Source organism: Rhodnius prolixus, unplaced genomic scaffold (genome assembly GCF_049639745.1).
Source record: "Rhodnius prolixus isolate KJV_2025 unplaced genomic scaffold, Rpr scaffold_1, whole genome shotgun sequence".
NCBI lineage: Eukaryota > Metazoa > Arthropoda > Insecta > Hemiptera > Reduviidae > Rhodnius > Rhodnius prolixus.
The window spans coordinates 30656959-30671778 of NW_027411581.1; the positions used below are offsets into that span (position 1 = coordinate 30656959).

The 14820-nt window shown below is 34.3% G+C and overlaps 1 protein-coding gene and 1 long non-coding RNA gene across 4 annotated transcripts in view; one reads left to right on the forward strand and one right to left on the reverse strand.

Moving 5' to 3' along the window:
• The window catches only part of LOC141458594 (protein APCDD1-like), a 1087769-nt gene that overhangs the window by 453819 nt on the left and 619130 nt on the right, over positions 1-14820 (reverse strand). The gene's annotated exons all lie outside the window — the stretch shown is intronic.
• On the forward strand, positions 8931-14691 carry LOC141458577 (uncharacterized). The gene is made up of 4 exons (XR_012461059.1): positions 8931-9018; positions 9103-9216; positions 10251-10927; positions 14008-14691. It is a non-coding gene; the product is annotated as an uncharacterized lncRNA (long non-coding RNA).

Below are 14820 nucleotides of genomic sequence, written 5' to 3' on the forward strand. Positions count from 1 at the left end.
AACTCGAGCAGTCAGAACTACGACTAATTTACACCTACTATCAACTCCAATTCGTTCGCTTTTAAATGCCTGTTTTTCCAAGAAAGCGAACCTGCCATCTTTTTGAAAAATAATTACTATTGACTTCTGCAAATATTCTATTACATCAAAAAATGAAGTAGGTTATAAAATTTTACATGAACTTATTATTAGAATCTTATTTGCATTAAAAGTAAAAGATTTTCTAAAACCAATTTAAAGTATCATTATAAATATTAGGTGCATTATTAATTCTTCTTCACTAGTTTTTATAGTCACAGCAACCATCCTTCTTGTGTACTTTAAAGTAATTTTTTGGGTATCTCTTAAAATATTTAAATTATTATTAATTTAAACAATTGATTATTGGATTACTGAATACCTTCAAACAGGTTTCGAGCGTTGTTGTTCTTAATTGAAGAAATATGAAATGATTATAATTACAATTTTTGAGAATATGTAAATTTAGGTAATTCAAAATTAGAAATTATATAAAATTCTAATTTTTTTTATTTATTTATTAAATTTATGAAAGAACTTGATACTTTATTTTTACCATAAACACAGTTTCGCAGCTGAAGGTTAAGCTATTGATCAAGTTGCAGAGTAGCACTATACAGACTTATTCACTCCTCTCGGATTTATGACTTATTGAACTACACTCGGCCAGCTCACTCTCAGCTTCTAAACTGTGATCTGTCCTGCATGAAAACTCAAGGCTTTTCTTATTTTATACATTTATTGTTTCTGTATAGTGGAAGGCCACAGAATTCTGACACCTCCTTACTATTCTATTATTTTGTCCCAATATTCAAATATTCCAATTATTTTACTACATTAAATTTAAAGTTCATAAATAGGGAAGAGGGGGCACATTTGAAATTCTCGCCAAATATTTAAAACATTTATGATTGGCAATTTTCTCCATATGTTGTGGTAGACCTGTTGTATAATTGACAGAGTTTCCCTTCGTTTTCATTGTCTGTAAAGTCAGAATTGAGGAATGTTAGTTATGTTCTGTAAGGTGGAAGTCAAATTTTGCAGCTTTGGAAGTGCATTGTGAAGATTGTATTTAAGTATTGTTAGTCCATATTAACATTCGGAATTCGAATTTTCAAATCTAGTATTTAGAAAAGTCTATTTGCTTGCAAAAAGTATTGGAAATTATATTTTCTTTTATGGAAGGAGAGGGGGGACATTTCAACATCACAGTTAAAATGTGCCCTACCGACCTTCATGTCTGTGACTTTGTTTAATCGCAGAGAAGGGGAAAGTGGTCGAACCTACAGTAGAAAGCGCAAAAACCCGAACATTTTGTTCAAACTTCCAAACCCATCATATCCGGTACAACAACCCGAAACTGAGTCATTCTTGATTTTTAAACTAGATTTCAGTGGTTTAAAAGAGAAAGTAATGTAGTAGTGAGAGAAATAACTGATAGAAGGTAGATTCAGAGTAAAGTAATATCATTTCTTTCTATTTTATATTGTGTTCAAAGCTACCCCACCAATATGCATGTAAATTAATAACTGTTTATTGACATAGATCTGTTAAAAAGACTTGAAAGTTGTAGTAAACACAGTAAAAAGGTTCAATAATACGATTCTGTGCACTCTGTAACAGAAAATGTAAATTCTGTTCAAATGTGCCCCCCTCTCCCCAACTATAATTTGGAAAATGAAATAAATTAATATTTAAATAAAGAATAAAGTGCATTTTCTTTCAAACGAGGCAAACATTAAATAAAGGTAAATATTTAATTTTGGTTGTTGCAAGAGGGGTTCTTCTTCAAAAACGTGTCATTTTAAAGGAGACTTTAGTCATTTGTAAATTCATGTACGAGTATGTTACTCTACTAAACTCGCTGTAAAAGGTTATACTTAAATACATAAATAATGAAATTTAATGTTTAATGCACCCTAGTTTTATTGAATAGAGAGAGTATATTATTAAAATATTCACTCTAAGATATTTTTAGTAGCTGAGGCTGAATCTCAGGTAGCAATAAACAAACATCAATAAAAATATTTACTAATTTATCCATTATGTGAAATATAAAAGTACAAATTTAGAATCTTTGATTTAAAAGTGAATAAAAAAGAATTCTACAAGACATAAATCGCTGGTTTGTTCACTCTATTACTTCTTGAATCGCTCTATCAATGGTACCTACTTCAATCACACAGGTAAGAAATAGTGCCTTAGGGATGCCAACAGTCAATTACCATCACCCTTCTATATCTCCTTGGTCGATTTGTCTTAGAACTTCTAACGATTCTTTGGTACAATAGATGGAAGACTTTGAAACTGCTTCTACCACAGTAAATAACGTTGTGAAGATCCGTCCAATCGCTCTGGATAAATATCTTTACGCTATTGTTCAAGTTTAAAGCATTTCAGTTGTAACAATTCTTTAGTGATTTTTTCTAATTATCGAAGAAAACTTTTTGTCTAATATTTTAAGTTGCTTTAAAAGCGGTAGAAATCTATGTAATAGTTCTATGTACATTAGAGAAGGGTTTGATTCAGTAGTTGGCCAACTAGATCCCCTCGCGGAGGTCTTGGGTTCAAATCGAGCTGCTGGCCCTTTGATTTCCTCTGTCTAGACACTTCACCAAAGGCGAAGGCACTAATGATCTCAGATGCTGTCCTTCATTAATTCAACCAAAAGAAATAATAGATCTATGCACTAAATTGTAATCGCTTTGTAACAGATATTTCAGAGAAATGACCAGGACTTTAAGATTGCTCTTATCTGTTTCTATTACCCCTCGTAACTGCAGATTTTCGATTTTCCTACAATCATTGATTACTTGAGGTTTTTGAGGTTTACAGTGAAGTCATGTATTGAGATCTCCAGAGAACTAAAAAGTGGTTTTGGCATACTAGCTGACTGTCTGTCTCCTTCTCTGGGGGCTACACTCCCGTAAAGACCTGAGCCTTCATCCCGATCGCCGGTCTTAGAGCACCACTTACTCCCATCTCCTTAAGTCCGCTTCTATGTCATCGAGCCCCCTCAAACGAGGCCTCCCTCGATGACACCTATTAGACAATCCTATCAGACAATCGATTCGCCTCCATCCTTTCAACGTGACCTTACCATCTATGCGTCTTTTTATGAAGATCATGAGCTCTAGTTCCTGGTTCTTTAGCTATGCATTTGACCACCTTCACTAGTCGGTAAATTCATCAGATTTTTTTTCTTTTCCAAACATTCAAAGTTTACACAACCTCCCTATGCAACAGCCACGTCCAATTGCTTACGTGTATTAATGGTCTAATAATGGACTTGGACACCTGCGATTTCACACGTCTAGACAGCTGGAAATGTCAGACATTCTTTCAGTATTTTGAGGTTACTCACGAAAACTTCTTCAGCGATTTTCTTTAGCCTTGGACCTCAATTGCAAAAATTAAATTTATTTTTTAAAATAACTTTATTCATTTAAAATAACTTATAGGAGGTAAGTGCCATTTTGTAATAACCGGAAGACTTTCCAGTTTACCAGATCTCTAAATAGTTCATAAAGCTCCTAAATTTGGGCGTCACCTTTCCTCTACGTCACTACTGGGCCATAAATTTGCTGGAGGATCTTTGTTTCAAAACTATAGAATTTCCGCCCACTTGACTTCGAAATTGACCAGGTTTTGGTGGTTAATACCTAGCAAATTAAGTTTTTAAAGACTAAATTTTGGTTTTTGAATAAAAAGGCACTTTTCATTGCTGCTTTTTAATAGATCTTCTGCTTTTTTGAAGAGGTCACTAGACCATTAGCAATTGCTTGCCAGTTTTGCCTCTTCCAGCATCTAAAAATAATATACTTTTATATAATAAAGTTAAGATTATTGTTAAAAGATTGCAACTCTTATAACTTAAATAAAAATTGAAGATATCATGCAAACTCTTGGTCGGAATCTACATTTGCTATGCACAAATATTCATAGGAAGGTAATTTTCAATTCCTATGCAAATTCTTATTGCATTCTATGTCATTAGGAAGATATCGGCTAGTGTCAGAAAAGAAGGGAAATAACCTAGATTCCGATCTTATTAAGTCTCCAGAGTCTCTGTTCATTTATTCTTTCTACTTTCAGCACAGGTAAGGAGTATAACCGGCTCAAATCTGTGAGAGTTTTACAGAAAATACACCTTTTGAGACCACTAACATTCAAAAAATGGTTTTTATAGAATGTTCTCTTTCCATGCGTGGTAAGTGTTGGCGGAAAAAAATTGGGAAAAAACTAAAAGTCCCTGTAAACTTGATCTTCACTTCATAAGTCTAAATCAAGCTTCAGATAAAAATCTGCTAAAACGGAAATAGACTCTGCTAAATTGTTTTCATTCTTTTTGGTGACTGATTCATAGTTTCAATAGGATGAAAAAATAATTGCAATTTCAGTCGAGTAAATTTATTTTGCCGAGCTTTCGATCTAGGGACTAGGTCATCTTCAGGGCTGTGGAACATGTTTACAGATTGTTAACAATGGTTCTATTGTAATGAATATGTATAATGTAACGAAATTTACAAAAATTATTTACCTAGTTTACAAAGTAATATTTTACATTTCAGGGTTGGTGTGTCTTCTGTCTTGTCTGTTCATGGAATGAGTGTGATCGGTCTGTGTGTGATATGTGTTAGGTTGTGTGGAAGTCAGTGTTGCCAATTGTCAAGTATTTTGTAGTAAGTTTGCGTATATGTTGTTTAAATTGTTCCTGTCTGTTTTGAAATTTAAACTGTTTTCTATCTTAGATACCCTGTAATGCAAGCCTGTAATGTAAAAATATTACTTTGTAAACTAGGCAAATAATTTTTGTAAATTTCGTTATATTATACATATTCATTTTAATAGAATCATTGTTAACAATCTGTAAACATGTTCCACAGCCCTGGAGATGACCTAGTCCCTAGGTCGAAAGCTCGGCAGAATAAATATATCAAGACTGAAAAGGCAATTATTTTTTCATCCTATAGACTCTGTTAAACTTTATTTCCTCAATCATTTATAAAATTCACTAATTATCTACACAAATTTAGTTCCTATAGTAATAGATTTCGGTGCAAATCGCAATATTTGCAAATCCTTGCGTTCACCGGATTAGGCATAATCCCAAATATAGCTGCAAAGTGCGGCCTCTTTCTTTATAATTTTACCATCAATACTAACCTCGTGAAACTGTTTTTCATTCTTTTGGTAATTGTTTTATAAATTAATTAAATTGTACTTTTAATTGCAAAGTATATTTTTCTAAAGAAGCATTGTATTTATGAAAACCCAACGATCAACAAAATAAAATGCTACCGCTAAGTTTTTTTTTTGTAATTCCCTCCAATTTAATGTACCGGATTACATCGCAGAAGTAATGGCCACCTTATGAGTGCTAAACAAATTATCGCAAGAAACTAAAAGTTGCAGGAAGCTAAACTCTATATCGGGCTCTAGTAGTGGACCTCGCCTGTAACTTGGGGTTAAAAAAGGTTACGTGATTTTTTTGAAAATGGCTACTACCAAACATTTCAAACGAATAACACATTTTGTGAACATGATTTATATATTTAATCGACCATTATTTGATAACAGATAATTACAAGTTTAATTATCATTTGACAATGAAGAATGTTTGGCTTACTTACAAAGATTGATGTATTTGATTAAAAAATAAAAATAAATCTTGAAAATAAGGCAGATAACATAAAATAGTTCCAAATGAATAGAAATTCATAAATCAAGTTCAAATAAATAAATAAATTTTGCATAGCTACCATATTACTTATCTCATATAGACTCTCAATAGGTAACTATAAATACGCGACTATTCCAGTTAAAATATGGTTCATGGTGTTTGACAAGTTCCTGTTGTACCTGAATTGCATTTAACTGGAGAAGATATATGTGGTTTGTTATAAGCGCATAGCACTGTGGATGTTATCGATGATGTTATAGGCGCATAGCAATATGGAGGTTATAGGCGAAATGGTCATTTGTCTAGCTCTTGAAGCAGCCAACATATCGGTACAGCAATAAATAAGTTTTACTCCATTGATAAGCATTACACAGAACAACATGCTGAGAATAGAATTGCACATCTATGTTAGGACTGCACATCTAGGCTGTCTGAAGTGCAAGAGAAAAGCGTACCTCCATATTTCTAACTGATGACTTAATAAAGATATTTTGTACAATAATGGAGAGTAGGTTTCATTTAATCCGATTACAGGCACTTATTATCCCTAAAGGACTTAAAGCAAACTGGAAGGGGTTAATACTGCCGTCTGCCACATTGTTAAACCTGAATATCGTTCTCATTTACCATCTATACCACGAAAATGTACACTTCTACTTCTGGTAATATATACATCTTACATTGAGCATCCTGTAACAGACTTTCTACTTATTTATTGTTATTTACCAACACGTATTAGTAAAATATACAGCTGAGCTAAAGCAAAGTAAATAATTAATACACTTATCCAATACTTGGTGCTGTGATCTGCTAGAATAAGAGCATGTCAATGACAATGGCAGAACCTTCCCCTTTCTAACTGCAATTTATTTAGCGAATTCTGAACTAGACTGAGTTCATTAGTCATACTTACACTTGTGGTTCAGAAAGTCGACCAGGTCATCGAAACAGTTTCAAGTAAAAACTCGTCGAAGGCTTTCCCTAATTCACCAAGCTCAAATTACCTGGCATTATATTGCTATGTGACAAGGAGCATTATCGTGATGCAACACCCACTTGTTCTTGATGTTTCAATAAACGAGTTTTTGGCTAGTAAAAACATTACTGTGGCTCCTCAGCCTCCTTATTCGCCTGACTTGAGTCCTTGTGACTTTTTTCTCTTCCCGAAGTTGAAAAATTACCTCAAGTGAACTCATTTTGAGACAGACGAAAACATTCAAACGGCTGTAACCGACCAGCTGAAGGCTATTCCAGTTTCGGAGTTCGAGCATTGCTATGAGGAGTGGAAGAAACATCTCCAGCGCTGTGTGGCTTCGAAAGGAAGTTATTTTGAAGGTGAAAATATAGAATTGTAATTCTTTTTGAATAATTTTTTTTTTTAAAATCAGTCTCATTACTTAATTTACAGACCTCGTATGTTTTGGTATACATAATTACTTACCCAATCTATTAAAAAAGGCTAAGTTCATTCATTACATCATTATTATTATTATTATAGTACAACAGCGTTTCCCAACCTTTTTTATCTCGCGTACCACTTGGTTGTACATTATGCTAATTTGTACCACTTCCTAAAAAAGATTGTATGTCGTGAAATTTGTTATTCCGAGGGTGTTATTTTACTATTATCTTTATTTGTATAGAGATACAATGTATCTGTTACAAAGGAGTTCAAGTTCATGTACACTTTATAAACTTTGTAAAGTGTAAGATCTTAATTTTAAAACTTTTTTTAAATAATTAAAAATTTCGTACATATTTTTCTCTTCAAAATTATTAATTAATTTACAAAGTTCTTCTTTAGGATTATTATATTTCTTTATACAGAGTGGGATTCTAAAAACTTTCATAGACTGGGCAGCTGATAAACAGGTGAATTAATGTTTCCAGCTCATTCTGATTACACATTAAACAATGATCTTTTGGTTTGATTGTATAAATTACATTATTGATCTTAAATTTAATAACATAAGGGCCACCCAATCTTATTTCAGATAGAATTCTTATAACGAAAAGAAATGAATTTATCTAAATATTGTTGACCAACATTTTGTCAAAAATTTTGAGAATTCCAAAATATCGTATATTAAACATACTTTGATTTACTTTATTTAAATCAGTTAAGTGTAAAAGTTCCCTGAACCTGTCCAAAATTATAGAAATATTAGGTTTGTGATATAAACATTCAAATGCACCCAAATTTTCTTTATTAATATCTTTTAAGCATTCAACTACCTGTAAGTCCCAATTAAATTTAATGTTGCTTGGATAGAGCTTACTCATTACAAACTGTTTCTTTAAGCAGATATTTACATAATTAGCATTTAAGTTCTGTCACATGATAATTCTATTAAATTTTCTTTAACTTTTATTGATAATGATGTAGCTTTTCCTAAATATTCTTTATAGAAGGGGTTTGAAATCCAGTTATCATTTGTGTTTTCGGGTTTTGGAAAATACTCCATGAAAGATAATTTTACTCCTGTTAAATGTGCTATTATATTTTCTCGGATATCTTGAGACAGATATCTTTACAGATATCTCGGATATCTTTACTTTATTCCTATACATATTAAAACTTTACTGTATAATAAATATTAAAACTGTTCGGTAGAACAGTTGTATAAGGGTTTTATTATTATTATTGTTATTATTTTAATTTATTTCGTTATTTACAATTTGTATAATATAATATACAATAAGTAAATAGGGAGAATGAAGAATAAATGTATGCGTGAAAGGCAGGAGGAAGGCCCAGCGGTAGCTCTTTCTACAGGATAAGATTTTTAGTCCTTCCGACTGCGAGGAAGTCGCGGGGCCACTGGCGATTCAGTCAACGAGTATTGTTAGGAATGTCAGAGGAGGCGAGAGACTGTACTAGAGGATTGGAGCAAGTGGAGAGAGCAGTATGGAATTGATATTTAGTCTAGGCGAGTTGGTGTACGAAGAGGATTTTGAGGATGTTGTGTAGAGTGAGGTTAGTCACGTAGAAAGGAGCGTCAACTATCTGTCGAAGTAGTTTTGATTGAAATGTCTGCACAGTCCATATGTTTGTAGGTTTTGCTGAACCCCATAGCTCTAGTCAGTAAGTCCACGGATAGGTTAGAGAATAGTACTGTACATTAAACGTTTGAGTCAAATGGGTAATAGTGTTAGTGCACCACATATGGGTTTATATTATTGAATAACATATGTTTCTAATTAGAGAACTGGAATAACTATCATATGATTAGTTTGTTAACTTTATTAGTATTCAGTTTTGCAGTATATTTTGTATCTAGTTTTGGGTTTTGGATCCGGAGAAGGAGACAAATGTGGTAATGCCATATTCATTGTTAATTTGTTAGCATTAGTTCTATTCTCTTATATTCATATAAGTACACTATATTTATTGTTCATAGAAACGAGTTACGAGTTACGAGTTACGAGTTGCGAGTTCTGAGTTGAGAATTGTTTGGTTGAATAAACTCCGTTGCACAGAATCCTGTTGTTTTGATCTGGATCCAATACAAATAGTATTAATTAAAATAATTTTTATGAATTATAAGAAAAAACGTTTCTATGATATTTTTTATGATTGAAGTTTTTTAAATTTTTTATGTCCGCCATTATTTTTTATTTTTCGCGTACCACCGACCAGCAACTCGCTTTCCACCAATGGTACGCGTACCAATAACGCTATTATAGAAGGCCCAAGGCCTTTTTCACCGTTGCCTCTCTTGAGAATGTACTCGTGGTAAATGTGTGGCTGTGTACAGTCTGGGTATACATTACCCGGGTTCTGGGATGCCAGTAGTGTTAAAGTGTAAAAGCAGAGGCACTTACACAATCGCCACGTCCGTTCTCCATGTTCTCTTCAGACATCCGCCAACAAATTCAATTTCGATCTAAAGTGTCTGAGCATTTTTTTTTTTTTTTTTTGTAAAATCTTAAAATATCAATTTTAAAGTTTTATCCAGGAAACTGGGAAGATATGAGTCCTTAGTTAAAAGAGACTTTAGACACCCGCAGGAGGAACTGGGCTATCGACTTCTTCAGAGATCTTGGTGTCCCAGGCGTGTATCCCTGCCAAACATCACTAACTACACTTATATTGTCAGCCCCAACACACTCAATTTTCACATTAAGGCTGCCAAGATAGCAGCGATAGATTACGTGTGTAACCGTTTGGGTTATGCGAACCCACAGGCGATCTTTAGCTTCATAACCTCTTTCACTCTTACATATGTATATGTATATACGCATCCTACAAAAAACCCACAAACCTACGAACGCTGTTACCCAGAGGAAGCCACCGGGCTTCGGGACGCTTAGGGCTTTATCTCTTTCCAATACCTATTAAATGAATAAATTATTCATACCTGTAAAGTGTCATACCAAAATGAATAGATTTCAGTTTCATAAAAATTAATAGGTTCTACTTGCAGCTCTACCCAATTAAAATTTAACATTCATGGATAACTAAATTTGGAATAAGTTAATCTATAATGAAATAACTTCTTTTAGTTCCACTTTAACTTTTATTGCCTTTATTTTAATTACTTTTCAGGAACTTTCATGTAGACGCGTTTGTATTGATCATGCTTAGTGGCTGCATGTCAGGGGCGAATAATAAAACGCTCAGCGAGACAGGGAAAGCAGGAAATGCAAACTGATTTCTGAGCTTGGGGTTACAGCATTCAAATCATCTTTAAGACTAGCTGTGGATGATGGAATTTCCCTAAAAAGATAAAGGGAAGTTCAATATAATTTAAAAATATTCTACTGATGAGAGTGCTTATATTTTTACAACATAAACTCAAGATATCAATTTTATTCCGTTATAAAAATGATGAATTATAACAAAACTTAAAAAAAAAAATTCTACGTTTTTCTTTTGTGAGCTCATTTTTAATTCATAAGCAAAAATTAGTGCTGGCCTAAATAATTAATAAAATTCTTACTCACGGAGTAAACATTTTAAAGGCTAAAAAGAACATCCTGCCGTATACTATATATAAGGCCGTATGTTTGGCGAAGAAGAAGGAGTAGGATGAAGAGTAAATCATGTCAGCAGAGAACAGAACAGTGCTGTGGTCTTGTTTAAACAAGACAACATACTAAATTAGAGTAGAAATGCTATTAAGAGATGAGAGGGGAGATGGAAGTTAGAGGCACATGGTGCCTTCTAAATCGATGCCATAATGAATAATGCAAACTTGGTGACCTGCCAAGCATACATTCCAGGTACATACGCTTTAATAAATATCTCTGCCTAATTCCATGTTTTAACATGTGCTTAAAAGTGGTACTTTTAATGCGAAAGGATATATTAATTAAGAGGCGTTATAAAAGAATAGTGGTTAATGATGGGTTCAGTAAACATTCCGGTGTGTTCTTGCTAAATTAGCATGTACAAATAACAGAATTGACCGATAGTCGATCATATTTTCTCTAAAGAATGAAGTGTAGACTTAGACTTGATTTATTTAGGGTATGTCTGCGACCCAAAAGTGAAGAGAACATGATTAATAATGGCATCAATCCTATCAATGAATTGCTAAAAGATTCAGTGCGATAGAGGCACCTATTGGCCGTCAAATAAATAGATTTGGAGGCCGACGGGCACATCAATTACGAATACCAATTCAGCGCGAAAACACTTCTTTTACACAACATAATCATCACTTAGCAGTACTTTCAGCACCCCACAATCACGCCACGGCTACCTTTTCCTTTACGTTCATTAATTTAAAGATAGAAGTAGTTTGGTAGTTATACTTTACATATATTAAAATATGCATAATGTTGTTACTTTACAACTGCTTATTATCAAGATGTGTTTGGTGCATTGGAGAACCGCTGTCACGCTGTATTGGTAATTAATAATGATTATTGCTGAATCCGACTGCATCCAAGACTATTCCCTTGACGGGGTTGGGGTTGATGGCCAATAGTATCTCTCCAGCTCTTCCTCATCTAGACTGTATACTTTTTCTCATAGCCGTAATTATTACTCAGAGGAATAAGAACTATTCTATCGATGCACTAGCGAGACCAATGCCATTTTTGACATCCTGATCCAAAGCGGATCCATGAATTTATCTGGATTTCCAAGATGCTTCAAATAAGCGCCCGCCTATTGGGATTCACTTGCCCTATCTTGGGTCTTGTAAATTGTTCCTCATATAGGTTGTAAGCACAAAGCAATCTAGATGACCTAGTTAAAAGTTTCTATCTGTACGACATATTTCCTCCATAAAGGCAGTATTCCAGAAATTACTTCTTTTCTGGGTGCACAAACAATATTCTAATGCAGCGCCAGTATCTACTAGTTCAGTCAGTGATTGATGCAGAGACAACGGTTAGTTGGAACGGTATTAGTTCTCGTCCATTTCTAGAGAATCTTCCAGCAATCTATGACGATAAAAACTATATTTGTTATGACATTATCATGGTCTGTGTGCAGATGTAGGGGGTTTACCCATGATAGTTAGCCGATCTACAATTTGTTGGGTTAGCCTTCCCATTAGAGCCTGAAGTCTTTCTACGATGCAAACGTCGACTGTTGATTACTTATGAACCTCTGGATTCTGTTACTACATTAAGACTGCTTAAAAATAGAAATAAAATGTTAACCCTTCAGCCGTCACGTCGGGTCATATTGACCCAGCTCATACTTTCAAGTCTTCTATTCTAATATCAGCTGGGCTCGCGAAATTATTATTTATCTCTTTTTGACGTATTTTGATTGAGATGGCATAGGATTTTTTCCCGCTGCCTGCTGTACGGGCGCGAACCAGCCATTTTGACCGACGCACCTTCCTCAAAAGTTTGGGGCATCAATTATTGCGAAACCTCATTATCAGAAGGTCGCTGAGCACCGTGATCCCACGGAATTTGAAGGTGAGGGTAAATATGTATCTGCAAGAAGAAGGCGCAACAATTATTCCGATTGCAACAAATGGAGAAGACATTCCTAACCCTAAAAAACGAAGAAGATGCCAATATGCCCTAGTACAAGAGACAATAAATATCCTACTTTTTGCAGTTAAATGAAACCAAATCTCAAAATATTACTTTTACTCTCCGCCGCATCACTCTTCCTCCGATCTTCTATGACTCAATTCCAATTCCTCCTGCCAATGTTGTCCGTTATCTTGGGCTTTATTTAGACAAAAGACTGACTTGGAACCCGCGCACACGACTTAAACGAACTGAAGTTAACAGGCGTTATCGACTACTTAAAAGACTTCTAGACCAACGTTCAAAACTTTCACTTAATAACAAACGACTGATTTACAATTCCATACTAAAACCCGCCTGGACGTACGGTATTGAACTGTGGGGTTCAACGAAACGCTCCAATCTTCAACGAATTCAATCTCTTCAGTCTAAAATTCTCCGCACTATCGTTAACGCTCCATTTTATGTTTCTAATCTAACCATCCACACAGACCTGGAAATTCCGTTTGTAGGTCAGGTTGCTCGAACTCGCTATAAAAGTTTTCATCAGAACATGCACTCTCATTCCAATCCTCTTATCCGCCACTTATCATCTCATCACCATCCAGATCATCCTCCTAGGCGACTAAAACGCCAGTGGCCTCGCGATTTTCTCTCTTCTGAGGAGAGTAGCTAATCCTAGAGATGTCTTAGGGAGTGTTATCACTGGGTAACTTCTCCCCTCAATTAGTGGAGTTTGTAGTGGTATCAGCTATTGACATTGTTACTAATAGTGCATCTAGCGCTGGTGTAACTTAACAAATATATTAAAAAAAAAAAAAAAAACTTTTTGCAGTAACGGTAAAAATTACATATGTAAGATACACTCAGTAACTGTTTGCACTAACTGTAGAAATAATTGTAAATAATTAACTATTTTAATTTCAATTGTAAACTGTAATTATTTTCTCTGTTTTTCATTACATGCTAAGCAGCACCTCATTTAGAAATTACATCTTTATGTTATAGATTTTTTTTTAAATTTGTATTTCTGTTTTATTAAAGTATAAATAAATGTTTTGACTTCGATTTCTATTCCCTATAACATGATATTAGTTAGTTTTTCCTTTTTATTTAATAGTTTTTAATGCTGGGTCAATATGACCCGAGGTGACGGATTATAGCACTTTATGAAAGGTGTCGGCTCAAGGGTTAAATTCTATGGTACAATCATCTGTCCTTAATTTTTATATGAGAAAACATTTATTTTTACAATAACTATTCTCTTGTTAGTTTTGTCACTGAGCTAAACTTTTCCCTAAAATTTATATTATTATTTAGTATATATTTCAAGTTAAAAATAGCCTACTCGATTGTTACAGTCCGTTAATCCTGCAAGCCTTAAATAAATAAGCACATTTGAAGTCATGAGATAGAAATAAAACAAAAACACTAAATGCATAATTCAATGAGAGATGATTGTCTTCCATTATCGTCTTCCAAGTTCTTTATTATAACTTCGCACAATGAAGAAATCCAGAAAAAACTGCGGCCTGGCAGGCGTTGAAGAACTTATCGGAGATTCCTGCCCAAGAATTGAATTTAAATCTAGGCTCCATTCAGCCATGCTGACGCTGGAGTTCCGCAAGGCAGCATACTAGGCCCCATTCTGTACACAATCTACTCCTCAGACATACCTACTCATCCTCAAACTACTCTTCTCACCTATGCTGACGATACTGCCATCTTATCTACTAACAAAGACCCAATAATAGCTCACAGGAACCTTCAGTCTCACATCACCTTCTTAGAAAATTGGTTCAAAAAATGGGCTATCAAACTGAACGAAACTAAATCTCAAAATATTACCTTCACTCTTCGACGCATCACTCTTCCTCCTGTCTTTTACAATCTTATTCCTTTACCAGCTGTCAACGTAGTCCGCTACCTTGGGCTTTACCTTGACAGAAGACTCACATGGAACCCTCATACTCGACTTAAGAGAACAGAACTCAACAGACGCTTCCGACAACTGAAAAGACTACTCGACAACAGATCAAAACTCACCCTGGACAACAAAAGACTTATATATGTAAGTATACTAAAGCCAGTCTGGGCTTATGGCATCGAACTGTGGGGTTCAACCAAACGCTCAAATCTGCAAAGGATCCAGTCCTTGCAATCTAAAATTCTTC